The sequence below is a fragment of the Hesperophylax consimilis genome, chromosome 3, assembly GCF_061612785.1.
Source record: "Hesperophylax consimilis isolate HC1 chromosome 3, BYU_Hcon_1.0, whole genome shotgun sequence".
NCBI classification, from domain to species: Eukaryota; Metazoa; Arthropoda; class Insecta; order Trichoptera; family Limnephilidae; genus Hesperophylax; species Hesperophylax consimilis.
In genome coordinates, this window is record NC_142838.1 from 12,971,843 (window position 1) to 12,992,608 (window position 20,766).

A 20,766-nucleotide genomic window follows, 5' to 3' on the forward strand; every position below is an offset into this window, starting at 1 on the left:
TAAAGGGTTTCACAATCAAACGGTTACGTTGACAATAAAACGAAATAAAGTTTGGAAGTTTATTGAATTGGACAGAAACGTTCAGAATCAAAGGGAATATTGATTGTGAGTTGTGAGCAAAATAATAAAAATTTTACGAGCTTTTGTCGTCGATATGTTATGTAAGTTCGCTAAGTTGCTTTTTACGTGAAATAAAACAATTTAATATATCAATTCAATTTCTCTATGCATTATAAAAACAATTCTTAGCGTAGCGAAGTTCTGTTTTAACTCGACCGTTTGGCATTTCATCTGTCTGTAAATTTGTTTGTACATTCCGTTTCCGGTTTTTTTAAATCTGCTGCACCCACTTTGTTATTCAAGCAAGCCTTGCTTTGTATAGATGGCTAATTTTTACTGAGCTTTTCAATACTATCGAACCTTCCTGCCTGAAGTTTGAAAAATTAATTGCCGTGAGTTCTTATTGTTCTTTCTTTCTTTGGACAAATTGAGTAATTCCTTATTAATTTTTTTAAACATTACATTTTACATACGATTTATAATTAATTATGCAGGTAGGTATTTAAGTAACTTACAAATCTTATGATTGCTGACGAAATTTTCTTTTTGATTTATAAAATATGAAAGATTAAGAGAAACATACTTTTTTGGACGCGACGTCTACTGTTCACAGAGTTGCTTGTTGAATCGTTTTAAAACAAGTGTGCGACAAATAATCACAACATTCGGATAAAAAATAATAATATAATCTTTATAATATCGCGCAAGAATAAGACCACATAAAAAATGTACATTATGACAAAATAACATTGTCATATACCAGGTAATAAAAGTTGTTGAACGTTTCTTTTTTCCAGCAGCCGGAGTACTTGTCGTTTTAATGTCACCTCACTGATGGAAAAACGGTAGATATCGGAAGCGATTTTATTCAATGGCAGGATTGCTTTCCCCACTGGCATTTAAGCACCGGGAGATAAAACTTTGCTATCGATTACGAAGATAACCATCGGGGCCATATAAAAGTGAACGCACTGAATAATCGATGGCAGTGGTGGTTCGTGCTATGAGTCAGGAGAGGCTGTGCCTCTCCTAAACCATAGAGGAGAAAAGGGGAAAAAAGATACACGTATACGTATCCAAACGATTTATAAATTTAATAAGACTTAAATTAATTTCAACTTAAATATTAGCCATTTTACTAGGACTTGTTGTTTTTTATATTGTGTAACTCATCACACCAGTGTAACGCGGCCGGCCACACATGGATTTCACCGTGTCGAGCTACTACACAAAGCAGTATAATAATACGCCAGTGAGGCAGAGATAGGGCCCGCCTCCAAGAGCCTCTCATTTCGTAGGCATTCCGTCAGAGGGGAGGTGGAAGTTACACGGAATCGAAATGAACGATAGCCGACGTGGTCGCGCGTTGTTTAGATTGAGGCACGCCTCAAAAAACGAATACTTCCGAAGTAGAACCGATCAATTACGATTAGCTCTAGCGCTCTAGTGACCAACTTTTGAGATTATCCGTGATAGTTCACGGCAGTACATACAGGGTACGGCTATTTGGATGGATTTAGTACGACGAATTTGCAGTTGACAGTCTGTATACAATTGAAGTGAAATGACACTAAACTGCGCTATATAAATGCCATGCGTATTATATATTATATATTATTAATGTTTGCCATTATTATTATTATGGTTTGACCTAGGTAATAGTTGCAGTGTTTTAATTCAAGGTATAGGTAGGTATGCATAGGTAATTTATTTTTTGTTCGTGCTTCCCGACTTTTCAACCCCGCAAAGCGCCATACCTAGGAGGAAGTTAGTGGCGCGGAGAAGTAGAGGCCCGAATCGGAACTCGTAACCATGCTCCCCGGTAGAGAAACCTTTAAAATAAATTGAGTTCTCTCCGAACACTAAACGGAGAGAACCACGACCCAACATTTATCATGAATTGATCAATACACTTAACATGAATATTTCGTGACCGTGATCTTTCCGTTTCTATTCCCTTGTGCATTACAAAATATTTTCACAACACTCCTATTATCGATCCGCTCTGTATATGTGGAAGATACACTCAGTATTGTCCTGGTGAGAGACCATCGTTCAGAATTGAAACGTTCTCAGATCTGTAATACAGGTACCCTCACCTCCCTCTTCCCCATCTCCTTCTCCTCCCTACTACTTTCAACCTCACAACGCACCCCAATTGAGGATGCCAAAGTGTCACTGGCTCGCAACGATTGGGATCCACATTAAGAAATGTCCCAACCATGTAAACTAAATAGTGCTTGTCACTATTCAGAATAAAAGTAAGGAATTTGCAATCCACGGTGATATTTAAATCTGACAGCGCAGGTGACCGTCCCGGGTCGGAAAACAAACAGAATGATGTGGGTCATATATCAAACCAATATTTTGGTGTTCCACCCTCGCCTCGTTACATAGCTCCTACGAAGAAAGGTCAGGCGTCTCTTCAAAATTTGTTGACTGTTGACACTAAACCAAGGAGCGCCAAGAACCCATTCAAAGGTGGGACATCAAAGTGGCAAGTGATAAAAATAAATCTGTGTGTTCGCCTCAGGGTTTGTTTGTTAACAAGTAGAATTGGGCAAACATCCGTAAAAAATCGCAATTCTGACCTTAGGGTATAAGTAGAGACACCCATTCATAGCATTATTGATATTTTCGCGAATTAAAGCAATAAATGGTGTTTTTAGCGATAATAAAAAAGATTTTTTAGTCGCTATAACCTTGTGTTGACAGATCGAAGAACGAACATGACACACTCTACTGTATAAACATGTGCCATGTTGAGTTTCAATCAATAATACAATAAACATGTTTCAAGTGATTTTGCTAATTTAATTGTTTTTCCCCTCTTGCCGGCTCCCATTCCTTGACGTTATCCTATTTAGCTATGAAGGCTATGAAAACGCAAAACTAAAGCTATTTTTTTCAATAATTAATGCTACATTTCTTAAAAATTAAAGCTATCAATGGGTGTCTCTAGGTATAAGATAGTTCGTATTAACCTTGTACCCAGGTTCATACCTTCCTTTCCTCAAAAATACTCTCCACACATCATCCCCAAAAATGACACAGGCCTTTAGGGAAATGATTTTCCTCAAGGCTTCCCTTGTGGAATTCATATTTAAAATAAACTAGCTCAAAACATAATAAATACATATATTACGAAATCATAATATAACATGTGAAATAATACACATTTTTATTGCATATTTTAATGAAGAATTTGAAAAATCTGATGAAATTCACTTCTTACACCAATATTAAAATAATAATATTTATCGTTGTGGAACAACATTTCCATATAACTTATAATATTCTGAAAGATCAAAGACGCTTTATTTTCATTGGATATAAATTCAGATCATATCTGAGGATATAAAACATTACCTTACACAAATTAAAAAAAAAAGAAAACGTGCATGCGTAATATAGGTATTACAGCGTATTTACTTTTTGATATTACGACAGTCATTCACTTTGTCAATCGTGTGACATAAAATTGGCATGTGCCAGAGTTTTACGGACAAAAACTCTGTAAACGTGATAATAAAGATCTCATAAAGAAGAGTGCAATCCATCTACGTTTAATGAAGATGCGTATTGTGCTAACATGATAAAAAAAGTGCAATGGCAACTGCATTCACCAGTAATCAACGTGCCATTAATAATAATAATCAGAACTTGTTTACCAAGTAACTAGTAGACGTTAATTAATGTTTCGTACTTGTGTCAGGGCTGCAACAACAAAACTCTTCACATTAAATAATATACGGCGATGAATTCCCTTTGCAGTTTATTGCGTTTAATCAACACAGTAGTCACAAGCTTGAAAGCATAACGCTTCCAACCTCGCTTGACATCATCTAGCTGCTAGCACGTCTGTCCGCACAGTATGCAAAGAACTCATCGATCCATCACCATCTGGCGATGCGCCAGACATCATAAATTAGTTATGTTTCGTGTTCGTGCAAGGATTTCAATCTCTAGGAGTGCGGACTTCATTATTTGTCCGCAGTGTGTTGCAACTTATAACTGTATGTATTACGATCACGCCGAATATGGGAGAAGTCCCATCCGGCAGAACAAGCCTTTTATGGACGCAAAAAAATGTTAGTTTGCAACTCACCGACAATCAGTTTCCGAGAGCGCTGTTTAGAGAACCAGTACAATTTCAGACTTACTTGATATTGTTGTGTTTAAGAGGAAGATATAAGCCAAAAATGTGTAAATTCTTGGTATACCTTATATTGTAGGTAATAGGCGTGAAAATCGCTTCACAAACGGAGTCTAGAAACGTTCGATTTCAAGCACAAAACTGGTTTTTATTTATTTTGTAAATAATTTTATAAGAAAGCAAAAAGTTAATCAAGTGAAACTGTTACAGATAATCTTAGCTATAATACTGTACTTTTAAAAAGTTGTTTCCTTTATACGTTCATACATTTTTATTGAAAAAATATTTTTTTAGTATTTTACATTTATACTTTTTATTGAGTTATTTATTTTTTTATTCGTATTCTACTCAAGCGAAACGATAAGAAAACCTTCAATTTATCTAAAGCATATTTTTTGGTATTCATAATGTACACCAATTCGTTGTAAAGATTAATCATAATAGTGATTTGGCATTAAGCTTCGCCTTAATGGTGCCGTACGAAAGCAAATAAATTTGTTGCACTATTCATTAGGAATCTTAACACCCAAAAAAATATAATAGAATAATAAAAGAATAAAACGAAACTAATTTTATAAAAATAGATACATCCGAGAGCGATCTTACATTGAAAAATACATTTTCATCGTGACGTTTTTACTAATCCAATTATAAGTAATAGTGTAAATGACTGTTTAATAATGTATTTTGCAAATTGACACTTATCACTGCCATCACGTACCACTGTTTTTGCCAAATGGCGCCCGCTTGCAACGAATTTGAAATTATTGGTAATCAATTTTGCGGTCTATTATCTAAATTTTATATATTTCGTGTAATCGATGTCCGTATTTACGTGTCACACACGTAAATCACACACTCATTAGTTTATTGAAATCCTTGTTGGTTGGTAATTATTCAACAGTTCTCAGTAATGGTTTGGTGGAAATATGTCATCCGAAACCTAAAAATAGGTGTTCTAGGCATCTAATCACAAGAGGGCCTGACTTTAGTCACGGATTCATAATATTAGGTATTATCTTCAAACATCTTCCACAAGACAAGGTTTTACTAAGTTAATAAATAATTCAGATATTACCCAACAGGATAAGAGTGTTTGCGCAAATGAATAGATTTGTTATGTTACCAAATGACGCGGTCTAGATTTGGGTTGTAAGTATAATAATAATATGGAACACAATAGAATAATTGTTTTGGAGGTCTATACAACAGAATAATTTATCATAACAGACAAAGGAGAAGATAAGAGTGATGTTCTGAATCTCAGCAGACACACTTCTCATCTCAATAATTACAAGATCGAATAAACCAATGTACTATGGTCCTGCCAATCTCTCGCATTTTATATAATATATGTATATACTATATACAAAGTTGTATCATGAGATAACTAACTGCGAAAAAAAATTAACCAATAAATAACGTATTACAACTAACCGATTTCCCGGGAACACAAACGTTGCGAACCAGGCCTTAAAGTAAATAATATTAAAAATATGTCCAACTGCAATGAAATAGTGGCAATATTAACAACGCTGCCCGCTAGAGGCGCTTGTGTAGCATATTGACTTTAACATTATTTTCAATAGCGGCAAATTGAATTTATTCAGTACTTGGTGGCAGTGTCTTGCGCTTTCTAATTTGTATTTTGATAAAAATATAGATAAAAATGTCCCAAAAATTAGGTACTGTGGGTGTAGTTTACGGACGTAATAATTACGAACAACAAAAACCCTCCAAGCCGTTTTCAGGATGCCAAAAAACGTTGACAGGTTAGTTGGTGAAATATAATACGAATTCGTTAAATCCTAGCAAATAAAATGTTCTTGATTACATGATGTTGTGTTCCCACAAACAGTTTTCCAACTCGTCGTGGAAGGAGATTTCAGAGAATAAGTTCTTTATATTAAATCAGGGATTTATTCAATACTTCGCGTATACAAGAGTGACTTCCATGGTCGACCTAACTAGGAGCTGGCTAAATGAGATCTGCAAACACCAAGTTTGTCTGGAAGCAGCCTAACTGGCCCTAGCGACTACTGACTACTAGCTGCCATCTTGCGGACTTCCACGCAAACTCTCTGCACTGCCCTCTATGAGTGCATCTGTGAAACTCTTAGCTAACTCACTTCCCAACACATGAAAAGAGAAAACCATAAAACATTTTTTTTGTAAATCTTACAATTACAGAAAAGTATTTTATTACAATTTTAAACAATAAAAACAGAGATAATATCCGCTTTAAGGCGATGCACTACGTCGTGTAATATTTTAAATTGAGCCGCTATCAATAACAACCCTTACGTAGATGGCAATAAGGTTTAAATTCCCGCTTAACACCATCCGCCTATTTTGATTTATGCACGAAAAAAACATGGCCAAAAAGTGCCTTTTATTTTATTTTGTGGATGTTCAGGCATAAATATTTAAAAAAATTGGATTATTTTATAAATAACTTAATTTGCCACATTATACAATAAAATCATAACCGAAAATGGGTTCGTAAGTAGGAGATTTTTAACTTTAAAGCAGTTTTTATGGGCCTTTACACTATTTTTTTCTGGGCTTATATAAAGACGTATCTAAAAAATACTCGATTATTTCAAAGGCCAAGATATATTCTACTCGCAGTATTTAATTTAAAGCATCTGAAACATTTCTAGGCGACCAAATTTTCAAACCAAAAACACGTGATTTTGCATTAATACGTATGGCACCGCCTTAATATTTTTTACGAGTTATTATAAGTATAAATTATTAACAATATTGTAGGATAATTGCTTAAAGCCCGAACACTTTACCATCCGGGTAACTGGTTTGGCATCTGAGCAAATTCGCCCATATATAACCTACCCAATTAACAAATAAATGGGCACCAATTTATATTATAATTATTGTCTGAATTCCTAGTACATTCAATTATCTCAAAGAACAAGTGTAAGTAGTAAAATATTCAATACAACTATATTTTTGCTCCAGCTATATTTGGTGGGATTTCATTCGACTGATTAAATTCATAATTCACAATAAATTTAGATAATTATGGAACTGTTCTAAAACTGGCTTCAACAAAATACTAAGAACTTTATTGCGATAGATTGATGGCCTCTGATATCTTAACTAGCAGGCGGTTGGAATAATCTGGACCTCGACCTTGAGGTTGCCACCTTATTTATTATCCTGTTATTCTCGACAGTTAACGCCATATACGGATAACCTAATGTACTCTCTACTGCTGTCAATGGGTAAGCTCATAAAGTAATAATAATAATAATATTTGGATGACTTGTATAGCGCCGTTTTTGTGCAAAATCACCTCAAGGGCGCTGTACAAATTTATAATACATTTCTACAGTGACCATGTTATTACTTACTATTTATCGAGATAATATACAGTACAATACTTACCTGGTAGGTCACTTGAAATTAACACTTAATTAAATTTTAACTAATTGTTTTATTAGCGAATTTTAGATACAGGATTTAGGACATTATTGGAAAATTAGATATAACTGGACTTTCTCTCGGGAATGGTATATTAATTTAAGGGTATGACAGCTTAAAAAGGCAAGTTTTTAGTTTAAACCTGAAACCTGATACTGTATTAATTAATAATATTACCACATTAATTCTTAAAGTTTCAAATTACAGCCGAACGTAAAGTAGCAGCTTATAATCCAATTGTCCTAATTAGTTATTGTTAAAGAAAAAATAGCCCAGTTCTGAACTGAAGAAATGTTGCAAAATAAAAATTTCTGATGAAATCAGAAGCTACTAAAGTGGAAGTTTAAATAAAAGTTTGTTTTTGCTTCTCCTTTGATCGTGAACACCATTGCTTTTTCTGTTTGATTACTTTGTAGCGGATTAATTGACTCATTAAACCCGTAAGAATAAACATAATAAAAAAAGACTTAAAGCAGGTGAACTTCAGTCTCTGTGAACAGCAGCTACCGATCTACCGTGTCTGTAACGGGGTTTATCGTTGTGCGAAAAGGTAGGAGATGTTTCTTCGAAAACAAATAAAAAGTAACGATTTAATTAACTAATTGCGTTCTTACTTCCGCTACGCCACGGACAAACGGTGGAGTGTTCATTCACCTAACTTCTTTATTGTGGGGCAGCCGATACATTGCGCCATGAGCAATTAATACTTTGACAAACTGCACTAAATTAATCCTAGCGAGAACTCGTACGTTACCGACGTTATGTATGATATCTCGCTGCGACTAGTATGTGACATCAAGTAAAGGAGGTAGTAACGAAAAGCTACAAACTTTTAAGCTTTACTATTATGACCTGTAGTAACAAACCACTAACCTAATATAATATAATTATGACCTCTAAAAAAAGCTACGTATGTAGTTAAGGGTTCCATGATAACTCAACACAGTGACAATTCAAAACATTTAAAAAGTGATATAAAGTCATTAAAAACGATGAAAAATTTTTTTAACCCTAACCTACATAACCCAGTTAATATTTTTTTTGTTTCATCACTTTCCATGACTTTATGTAACTTTTAAAAGATGTGATGAATTATCATTTTGATGATTTATCCGGTCACCGTAGTTAAGACAAGTAAATAGTCTATTCAAACAAAAATGTGTAAATTTAAGACACGTTTTAAACAGTTACTAGCAGATATAAAACTTTAGGATCTGATATTAAAAGATAACCCACGTATTATAATATTACAGCTAACGGTTTGCCAGAATGTCGTGACCCGTTTAAGGAATGCTTTTATGACATATTGTAAGAAAAGTAAAGCCGTGTGATCTTTTCAATGATTTTCGTTTTCAAATAATCTTCACTTCAAACCTTTGTCCTTTTCTCGTGTCACTATTAAAACTTGTCTTCTTACCTGAAACAAAAAAGAAAAGAAAATTAGTGACATGAACAAAATAAAAAATTTAGACAAAAAACTTTCAATTACATACTTAAAAAAATAATAATAAATATTATTTTAAAATTGTCTCCTGAAAATGCTGCCTTTTGGAAAAATGGCATTAAAAACATAATTTTTTTACCAGTACTTTCATCATTTTTGATCAGTTTGCAATGTGTTTGTGTATTTCAAAGGCGCTATACACATCTTATTTTTTTTAATTCTCCGTTAAAACAAAAACTGTTTGAGAAACTAGATAAAATTATCTTCCCGTCGTATGCATTTATAATAAACATTACTGTTTCTAAATAATGAAATTTTAATATCAAACGTGAAAAAATTACATGTTTTACTCCATCATAGAAAAATTGAGAGAACTCGATACTTCGAAAACATGTTCTTTTGTTTTGGGAATTTGTAAGGAAACGGTACCTCCACTTTTATCTAGTTCATATAAGAAAATATAAGAAATACTTTTTAAAGTTAAATCAATTGTTACGATAGAGTTGCGAAATTTGGAATTCCCATTTTGGCAATTTTTTGAATTTTATTAACGAATGTATAAATATTCGAGGCAAACTGGAATAGTTATTATTTCTCTTTCTGAGGTCAAAAAAATAAGTATTTCCCCGTGATAAAAAAGATAAAAACACTTTTATAAAATATATACACCCGGTCATATATGACCCTAAAACACTCGAGGGGTTAAGTACAGAGCGCCATAATAACAAAACATATATGAATAATGGCTTTACAATTAGGTTTGTACATATTGGCATGTTGTGCAAAATAAAATAAAGACTTTTTGTATCTGAAGAATACCTCCGATTCAAGATAAAAATCATTGATGATAAATAGATTTTTCTTTTCACACATTTTTCTCGAATGCGTGTTATTATATAACGGTAAGTAGCTTGAGGATAAAATTGGCACTTCCAATACAATATATTTGCATATAAAAAAACATTGCCTAAGGATTCATAACATATTTAATATGTTTTATCTTTGAGACAGTAGATTTAGGAAAAAAAAATGGAAAAAATAAATGTTATTTTTGGTACATTTCAAAATTAGAAGTACAATATTTCTGTACCCGAGAAGCATACGGATGCAAGTCCAAAAAGCTAAATGTTCAGGAGAGCCAAAATACTTTTTTTTCTGTAAGTTTGGTCTCACAACTTCTGCGGATATTCATGATAATTGATTTTTATTTTTTATCCTATTGGATCAATTAATTTTGTATCGAAAATGAGAAAATAAAATAAAATATTTTATATGCAAAGCCTAAAAAAAATGTTTTAAAAAAAGCATTGTGGACTTGAGTCCTTCTGCTTCAAAATGATATTGAATATTTTGGTATGACACATGGTATATTATAAAGGGATCAATGTTGAAAACTTCACTTGGAAGTAAAATAATAACTATATAACAGGTAAATATAAATATCTATTTTATTTATATTTATATTTCCCTATAAATAAAATAGATATTTATATTTACTAGGTAAATATAAATAAAAAATCAAATAGATATTTATAGGTAAATATAAATATAAATAAAATAGATCAATGTTGAAATTTCATTTGGAAGTAAAATAATAACTATATAACCGGTATATATAAATATCTATTTTATTTATATATTTTTTTATTTAATTATAATTATTTTTACAAATTATTGGTATTTTCCATATCTTCGTCATCTGACGGAGAAAAAAAAGATTAAAAAAAAATAAGTGTAAAAAAAGTGCAGTGGCTCTGGTACCCACTGTAACATCTTTTGTATGACACCAAAATTTGGTGTATTTAATGCGATTGGAATTGTATTTACCTGGGGCAATACCTCCGGGGTGCTCAAAACGGTTCCATGATAAATCGACAATTCAACACACCTTTAAAAAGTGATATAAAGTCATTAGAAACGATGAAAAAAATAAATTAAACCTAACCTAACCCACATAACCCAGTTAATAGAGATTTTGTTCTTCACTTTACCATCACTTTTCATGACTTTATATAACTTTTTAAAAATGGGAAATTATCATGAATTATCACTTTGATGATTTATCCGGTCACCGCTCAAAACACCTCTCCTTTTTCTTCTAATATAATAATATTTAAATTCAGTTTCCTGAAAACCATTTTTATACAGTAGCATCCCCGACACATTTACGTCAGCTCGTAGCCATAATACCGTTGATATTAGGAAACCCTTACCATTCATGTTCTTCTTTCGATATACAAAAGGTGATTGTGAACCAGTTTTAAAGGGAATTTAAATATTTGAAATTTTCTATGTTCATTGAGTGTACAATGTACTGATTATTAGTTTTGCAATATCTGATGAATTGTTCCCGTTAATTTTTTTTGTCGTGCGGTAAAATATTTGGAATTGGGTAGTTTTTTTTTGCCTTTTCAATCGCTGAATGGACAGAGTCTACTTCCAGGTAATAAAAATTTAAGATGAATGATCTTGAGGTTTTTAATTTTTTATAAAACCTGCCATACGTAGGATATGGCTATTGTTATATTTCTATTTTGACCTGCACAGTTGTCAGACCATACGGTTATTTCTTCAACATTATTCCCCATATCGCTGTATATCCACTTTAAGAGGCAAGAAGCTACTTCATTTGCCACCTGTTTTCCATCCCTATATAGTCCATTCAGTAGTATAATGATGAGGTAAGGTAAATGTAAGTAAATAAATAAGTAAATGACATGGTCAGGTCTTCAATAATAATATCACCACCTATGTTTCCATCAGTCTCTTCAGAACAATTCTGTTTCTTGAGCCTCGTCATACATTCATACACGGAAATACTCTTTTTCATCATTATTTATCGCAGGAATGCAATAAATAATGATGAGAGCACTGGGATTGTTCTGTTTAGTTCCACAGAAAACATAGAAATTAGAGGCAGAAGGACGCAAAATGGACTTGAGTCTACATTCGAATGTTTACTTCCACGGAAAGCGTAGTAATGTTAGAGGCAGAAAGATGCAAGTCCAATGTACATCTTTATGCTTCTACGGTGTGGATGTGCTAATGGTTTTGCATCCTTATAATATTTTTGAAAATACCATAAATATTCAAGATGGGGCTTGCATCTTTCTGCCACTAATGAACATGATAATTTACTTCATGTCTTCATCAAAAACTCATTTCTTCAAATTTTGGACTTGCATCCGTATGCTTCTCGGGTACAGATTTTAACTCATCACTTCTCAATAAGGCATCGAATATAAGTCGTTGTCAAGAATATTTTGAGAAAGGCTAATTGAAAGCCGCAAAGGTTAATATAGAATTTATGGTGACCGGATAACTCATCAAAGTGATAATTCATCACATCTTTAAAAAGTTATATAAAGTCATGGAAAGTGATGAAACAAAAACTTCATTAACTGGGTTAAGTAGGTTAGGTTAGGTTAGGTATAAATCACTTTTTTCATCGTTAATGACTTTATATCACTTTTTAAAAGTGTGTTGAATTGTCACTGTGTTGAGTTATCATGGAACCAGAATTAATATGTCATTCGATTTAAAGTCCAATCACTAAAGCGAGGGTTCAGTCAACCCAGCGCAGCGGGATGGGTGTTAAATATAATCATTGAATTAGGTGAGGGTGGTTGTAGGTCTGCGTCTCCGAAAATAACTCACAATCTCCAGACGCCATTTATAGAGTTGGGAATAATGGCTAATAATGCCGTGTCCCTAATTTATGTGCATAAATTCTAATGGCCGCTTACGCCGCCGATCAAATTGTGCGACCTCTAACTTTAAATTTGACGGGAGCAATCTCGGAGCCACCAACGCAGCTTAACCTAATTTTCATTAACACTTAAAGCTAAGCCATTTTTGTTTCATTCGCTTAACTTAAGTTACATCCACGTAGTCATATTAGTCGTACTTAAAGCGGAGACGAAGTCTTTGTTTGCAAGCATGAGATAAAATATATAATAATTCATAATTGTGTATACACAGGTCACGCAATACTGTAATGGATGCTAAAAAAACATAATTAGGGTTTTATGTATTGGTTTATCGGTATAAGCTTTCGGCAACAAAACGTTACTGAGGAACATCTTTTTGCCTTGATCTATATCACGTATTATTAGCAAAAAATGAACAACAAACACTGTATAAGGCCTTCGAATTTTAAAATTAAAAAAAGGTATTTAATATCTGTCATAAGTCAAATATGTAGTGAAATTGAGTAATCCTACCTCGAAGACTTCATTTTTATTCAACCTTGAGTTCGCTATGTTTTGATTGGTGGACACGCAAAAAATAGGATTAAAAAACGTGAGTTTATTATAAAATGTAGAAAAACAAGAGATATATATTATCTTTCTCACATTCTTTGTAATCCCATCACAAAAAGAATAATTGAATTATCATTTAATATTTCCGTCATACAATTTAAATTGAAAATGTTAGACGATCCCAAGAACCATCTGGAAAGTTTTCTGAAGAATAATTGTCCATTTGCCGAAGTGAATTTAATAAAATCTGATCCACAAAACATTTGCGAGCGGCGAGGGCGGCTCGATTAAGTTAAAGAAAGTCTAAGGTTGATTTTTCAAGATTAAATAAGTTTCAAAGAAAGGGAAAAATAAATGATTTGAATTAATTATCTTTTTAGGAAGCCAATACTGAACATGAAAAAAAGTTTATTTTTAAAACAACAATGACTCGCTCCATTATCCTAATTCACCACAGAGCTGAAAATCTCTATGTAGGTGTGCAATATACGGTACGCCTCAAAAACTTCGATTTCTAGCATCATTAAATGTTCATAGATTGTTCTGTTTAGAATCTATCTCGCTCAGCTCACGGTCATTTGCATCATGACTACAGAGTTTTTATGTATCCAAAATAAACCGTCATTAAAAAAATGGCATGACGCAATTTTATTCCATATTTTTCAGTAATACAATCAGTAAAAAAATTGAAACGTGATTGTATTTATTTAGGCAAAAAGAGTAATAAAATCCAATTAGGGAAAAAAATTTGAAAAAACTAATCAAGTTGTAAATAAAAAATAATTGTGGAATATCAAGAACAAACAAGATATTTTTAAAGGAAGGAAAAATAAAAGTTTCTATTTATAATTTTCTAGCAGCGCGTCTGGGAAGTTATAACGTAAGTTCCTATAATTTACTTTTAAAAACTACGTCAATATTTAATTACAGCGCATACAAAATATTGTCCATGCTTTGCACAGCGGAATGAGGAACAGAATTTGCTCTCAGATATGAAGGATATTACGTGTTAAAATTAAAGGTCGAAGAAGCTAAGGTATCGGGTCTACGGCGCGCAGTATAATCCCCAATATTTCCAATTTCCATCCCCATATTCATAAAGATTAATAAACGATGATTCTAAAAATAGAAATATATGTAATTATACATAGAATTAATCAATCGTCATTTAAAAATGATTAAAACCGTAAGAGATTTAAACGCCCTGTGATTGGTAGGCGGGTTATGACAGAACTTCACCCCTTCCTCACGAGTCGGTCGGCCGCGGGCGTTAAGAATATCACAAAATAATGAATGACGATTTATGTCCCAAGTTGCGCTGCGTAGTGCTGAACACGGGTCACTACTGTTATTTACAAATTATTTCAAAAGAATTCATGTTTGTCGGAAACCTTTCCAAATGTTTGAATTGGGATTACTTGATAATTGACCTTACTGTTAACCGACAAACCCGAGGTACGAATGACGGCACGCGTACCTCGTCAGATTTCGATTGTTTTGGCGGACTTTGAAAAATGCAAACTGAAAGGGTGAACGTTATTTTTTTTATAAATTATGGGATTCCTTATTGGGGAATGTTGAGAGGCTGAAGGGAATTTAGAAGGGAAAAACTCGGGGAAGAATGCGTTGGGAAGAACTTAGCTATTCAGATCTGGTCACCAAACACGGCTAAGCCATTTCAAGCAATGTTTCGATTCTGAATTGTAGTCTTTCACCAGGGTGATACTGAGAGTTAACGGCATTTCCATCGTGATCTATGGAGCGTTGAAAGCTGAAATTTAGCTGAGATTTAACCGTCAAAAAAGACTCGATGTCATTCTATCCGTTTTTTGTTCAATAAGAAATAATATTCTTGGAAGCCGGGTAGTAATTACTAACTGCTAGTCATATTATAATCAAATCGACCATGCTAACCATTTGGGCATGTTGTAGTCATGTATATTGTATAGTGATCGATCAATGTTGGTTAACTGCTGTAAAGCCAATTTGTAAGGTTCATCAAACGTAATAACCTAATCAAAATCACATCGACAGACGCAGACATGCAGCATCCGTGAAATGTAAAGGCCACTTTCAAGTTGCTATCAAACATATTATGTGACCGAAATTCGGATTACGTAATACCAATGTAAATACATATAAATGTGTAGCCGAAAAGGGTTTCAAGTCTTCGAGTTTATTTGAACGGATTGGGAGTAATAACGTGATAGGAAAAGTACACACTAAGCATTTGCCAATTAAAATCAATGCCAATGGCTACAATTTATCCACATTTCATATCTACAACACCCTTAAATGTATATTGTAATACATTGGACGTATATAACAATATTACGTAACACGAATTACTTGGCAAAATCTCCTCGAATTAGCTGAAAGCACAAGACCTATTCACTAATGTGCATATATGTACACTTAGTTAGATTATAAACCACTAACTGTAGAGGAGGATGAATACACTGACTGCAAAGAAGTTGCAAAACATTTCAAAAATTAATATACCAAAGACCTTGGCGTTTCTCAAGGGTAACGGACAAAATATTTTGGCGATACTCCACAGTTCATATGAAAATAAGTTAGAAATTTAAAGGTAATACACAAGTTCGGACATTACTAATTTAGTAAACGAAACAAAAAGCTTCGCCTTTATAAAAGATATTTTCATTAAAATTCCAAGTCTGCATATCGAAAAATCTACTAGACAAAATACGACACATTTCAGTAAAGGAGTGTTTATTCCAACTGGACATGATTGCCCATTTGAAATTTGAAAGCAACAAACAGGATCTTAACTCTAAAAAAAGAAGAAAAAAATGGCAGAAAGCTCTGGCGTAGGAAATTTTTACATATTTCAATAATGTCTAGGTATTTCTTTCGTGAGCTATATTGAGCGTTGTTATTACAATCTATAATGTCCGTGTAAAAAATCACGGAGTACAATAATTGTAGGATTTATGAAGCTGAATGGATTTAGTAAAAAAATTGCTTTGGGATCACTGCATTTCAAAAGACGTAAAGTCTGAGTAAAGTTGAAAACGAAAACTGTCAAAAATTGAAACAAAATCAATATACATTGAAAATATAGAATTTTTAATTAATTAATTAAAATAAAATAATGTTGGTAACTACCTAATTTATCGCTTGTCTGAATCGCTCCCACAATCAATACAATTATTAAAAAAAGAAAATCCCACTTCTAGAGTTCATTGAACCCGAGTAAACATGAAGCTTTTCAGACACGTTCCGTTTTTGGAACAATATCTTCGAATTAGCAGGATAATAAAGCCAGTTATTTATAAAAGTGCATTGACACATTCACATATTCAACTACCGTCCTAACTTTCTTAGAAAGCATTGTTTATACAACAACAATGAAATAGGGATACATAAACTGTTTATCTAACGTAACCTCTGTATGGGTCTTTCTTCGTAGGTCGTTTCAACGTCTGCAATCCACAGCTACCACAGGGATTGGCCTGGAAGACAAGACAAGTAGTGAGTCTTATCTGGATATCAGTAATGCGGCAACTGGCAACACTAGATGGAGATGGGCTACCACAACGGGAACGGGTTGAAGGGATATTCACGAAAAACCGAGCCGCAAGCATTTCGCCATTAACGCGGAGATTGAAATTAATTATAATCCGGGGATTCCGCACGTAAAGGCCTAGCGGCGATTAAACGATGTACTTTGTTACGTGACAGAGCACATCCGTGAGAAAACACGGAACTAGCAGGGAAACGTATTCGTCAGTGTCTAACATAACGATGAAACATCAGTGAACTTGATAAGAAACTCTTGAATAAAAGGTTAAGCAATCATTACTTCATATGCATTGCCTGTGAAGAGTAGTAGAACATAGCAATTTTTACGATTCGTAGACGCAATGCCGTTTTTTTCAAAATGGTGAGTCTTGTAATAAATATTCAGAGAGTTCGCAACTTCAAATAATGTATAAGTGCACTCGTAACACGAGAACGGTTTTCCCTAAATTGCGTCAGCAGACGAGCCCATAACTCGAACTTTATGTTGCACCTTCAGAACAAAAGACTGGTTTTAATTAAGAGTGATTATACATAAAGAATCCACAAGCTTAAATAATAGTTGTACGAGGGGCAAGCAAAGGGTTTTCAGCTCTAAAAACTCTACAATGATGTACAACTCTAATTTTAAACTACACTCGGAACATGCGAATGGTTTATTTCAAAACGCGTTAGCTGATGATTCCGCAACTAGAATTGTATCGTTACATTCTGAACACAAAACTGGTTTTGAGTTAAGAATGAATTTGTATGCGAGTTTCCGGTCCCATCCAGCTTTAATTAGGATTGCACACAAAACACGAAAATTATTTTCCGCCAATGTTTGCACTACACATTCTGCAACTCGAATTTTATAACTACGCTTTATACACGTGGATGATTCCTTCAAAATACTTCAGCAGATGAATCCGCAAATGGAATTTAACTGTGCATTCTGAACATAAGACTGGTTTAAACTTAAGAATAACGGCCGCTGTTCCCAATCCTAATAATCAAATTCTAAGCGAATCATCACTGCACTACGTAATTCCAACACACAATAATTGCTTAAGCAAGCCGCCCAGTCTAAGCCAGCCGGACAGATGGATTAACCATTTAAGCAATATGTAAGGAAAAAACTAGTTACAAAAAGTGTCGACAGAGTGAAAAAATACCGCGAATGATCAAATGTCACTCTGACAATCGACAGTCGCGCTCCTTTCAGTTTTTTGTGTTGCATTTATCATTATCGTTTTAAAATGGATAGAGAAGTTTTAGACATTTTAGATATACTAGATATTGCGGAATGGGCCGAAGTAATCGATGAAAACATCGGGTTATACAGGCGGCGACAGGGTGTGGATGTCAATTACATCGAACTATTAAATGACAAAGAATTTTTTGACCGTTTTCGTATGACGAAAACGTGTTTTTTGTATATTTTGAACCTAATTGAGGAGAATTTAACTTATGCAAGCGAAAGGTAAGTTTTTATTTACGCAAGTGTCATTTTTGCGATCAATGTGCGAACTATTTTGCCCTTACCTCATGTCAGATCTGAAAACCTTTATATTCTATCAATTTAATGTTATTATACCTTATTTCTTTTTAGAAACTGTCCAATTTTACCGTGCAATCAGTTGCTGATAGCATTACGCTTCTATGCGACGGGAAGTTTCCACATCACAAATGGAGACTTCTTCAAAATAAGTCCATCTGCCACCAGCAAGATAGTAAAAAAAGTGTCTTATGCCTTGGCAAGCTTGAGACCACTTTACATTAAATTGCCAGTAGGACAGGAGGTCGAAATTGTCAAGAGGGAGTTTTACGAAGTTGCAGGATTCCCTAATGTGATAGGTGCGATTGATTGCACTCACATCAAAATCCAATCCGTTGGTAAGTGCCAAACCAAATAAACCAATACATGTGTTGGTTGTGCCTGCATTGTTTTCTGTACAGTAACAAATAAGTATAAGTATGTATTGTGTTAACCATCTACTTTCTAAAACAGGCGGGTCAGAAGCTGAAACTTTCCGAAATCGGAAGGGATACTTTTCGTTAAATGTCCAAACAATATCAGACGCGAAGATGAGGATAAGAGACATAGTAGCCAGGTGGCCAGGAGCAACGCATGACTCGCTCATCTTCCAAGGTTGCCGCGCCAAAGCGGTCTTTGAGACCGGCCAATACCCAAATGGAGTACTCGTAGGAGACAGCGGATATCCATTAAAGGTATTAAATACACAACTTTAATGTTTTAATCAAATAAGATATTTGTATAACGTCAGTAAATTGTTCCGTTCCTTCTCACCTTTTTAAAATTCACGTCCTCGACCATCCAGATTGTAAATTCTGTGCTTTAGACGTGGGAACTTTAGATCACATATTTTTTGGTTGTCGCTCTCTAAATAAATATACTCTGTTCTACCAAGCGTAATCTAAAATTGCCCCCCCCCCCCCATTCAACATCTCATCTATTCTAAAGTCTGAACTCGAATCCAATCTTCCATACGATTCTGAATTATGCACATTTAAATAAAATTAATATATTCATATTCACCTTTCCTTTCTCTGTAATTTTAAATGATAGCCTATAACAATCCTTGAAAGGTGAAGTCAGAAATATAAAAATAAAAAAAATTATTAAAAATACTGGGTTCAGTGTTTATATAGTTTTAATGACTTTTAAACAAAACATTTGCATAAAATAACATTAAAAATACTGTGTTCAGTGTCTACATAGTTTTTAACTTTCAAACAGGACATTTTCAAAACATAACTTGAAAAATAAGCAAGGAACGTACGTTATAATCTCTTTTCATAATTTAACTATTGCAAAAAGTTTTTTGGCAATGTGGTATGTAAGAAAAATTTAATTAATTACACAAGAGACATTTGCATAACATAACTTTTAAAATATTGTGTTCAGTGTTTACATAGTATGTAATGACTTTCAAACAAGATCTTCCTAAAAACATAACTTGAAAAATCAGCAAGGAACGTACGTTATAATCTCTTTTCATAATTTAACTATTGCAAAAAGTTATTTCGCAATGTGGTATGTAAGAAAAATTTAATTAATGACTTTTAAACAAGAGACATTTGCATAACATAACTTTTAAAATATTGTGTTCAGTGTTTACATAGTATGTAATGATTTTCAAACAAGATCTTCCTAAAAACTTGAAAAATCAGTAAGGAATGTACATAATCTCCGCGTTCACAGATGGCGCTAATTTAATTATTATTACAAAAATGTTATTGGGTAATGTTAAATGTAAGAATAAGTTTAAAAACATACAAAGTTATATAAAATTATTAAATGAAGAATGCACATTTCAACGCGCATCGTTCGCAGATGCTCCAGTTGCTCGATTTTAAGGACATTCTGAAAAAGAAAACAGTATAATATTATTACAAAAATATTAATGTTTTATTTCAGACATATCTCATGACACCATACAGGAATCCTGAAACACCTGTCCAACAAAACTATAATGAAAGACACATTAAAACCAGAAACGTTGTGGAAAGACAATACGGATTATGGAAAAGGAGGTTTCCTGTCTTATCGAACGGCCTGCGACTAAACCTCAACACCACAATGGCAGTGATAGTCGCATGTGGAGTTCTGCATAACATATGCATCAATCGTGGGGAGGAACATCCACAAGATTGGATCAATGGCGTTGACGATGTTCCAAACAATGTCGCAGAATTGAACAATGCGGGGAACGTTGCAAATTTAAAAAGAGACGTGATTGCAAATAATATGTACAATGTATGAGCACTACTCGTAGTTGGTATGTTTTTGAACCTGCGATCCAAAATGTGTGTTACTTGCTATTTCTTGTTTTTTCTATTTATGAAAATAAATA

At 33.5% G+C, this 20,766-nt stretch overlaps 1 protein-coding gene across 4 annotated transcripts in view; it reads right to left on the minus strand.

The window, feature by feature from the left end:
* The window catches only part of capt (adenylyl cyclase-associated protein 1), a 198,449-nt gene that overhangs the window by 58,713 nt on the left and 118,970 nt on the right, over positions 1-20,766 (minus strand). Inside the window, exon 1 of one of the 4 annotated variants that reach the window (XM_089648299.1) lies at positions 9,035-9,059. The exons of the other annotated variants lie outside the window; for them this stretch is intronic. The gene's annotated coding sequence lies outside the window, so the exon portion shown is untranslated. Of the gene's footprint in view, positions 1-9,034; positions 9,060-20,766 lie in introns of those variants that run through there. 4 annotated transcript variants of the gene reach the window in all.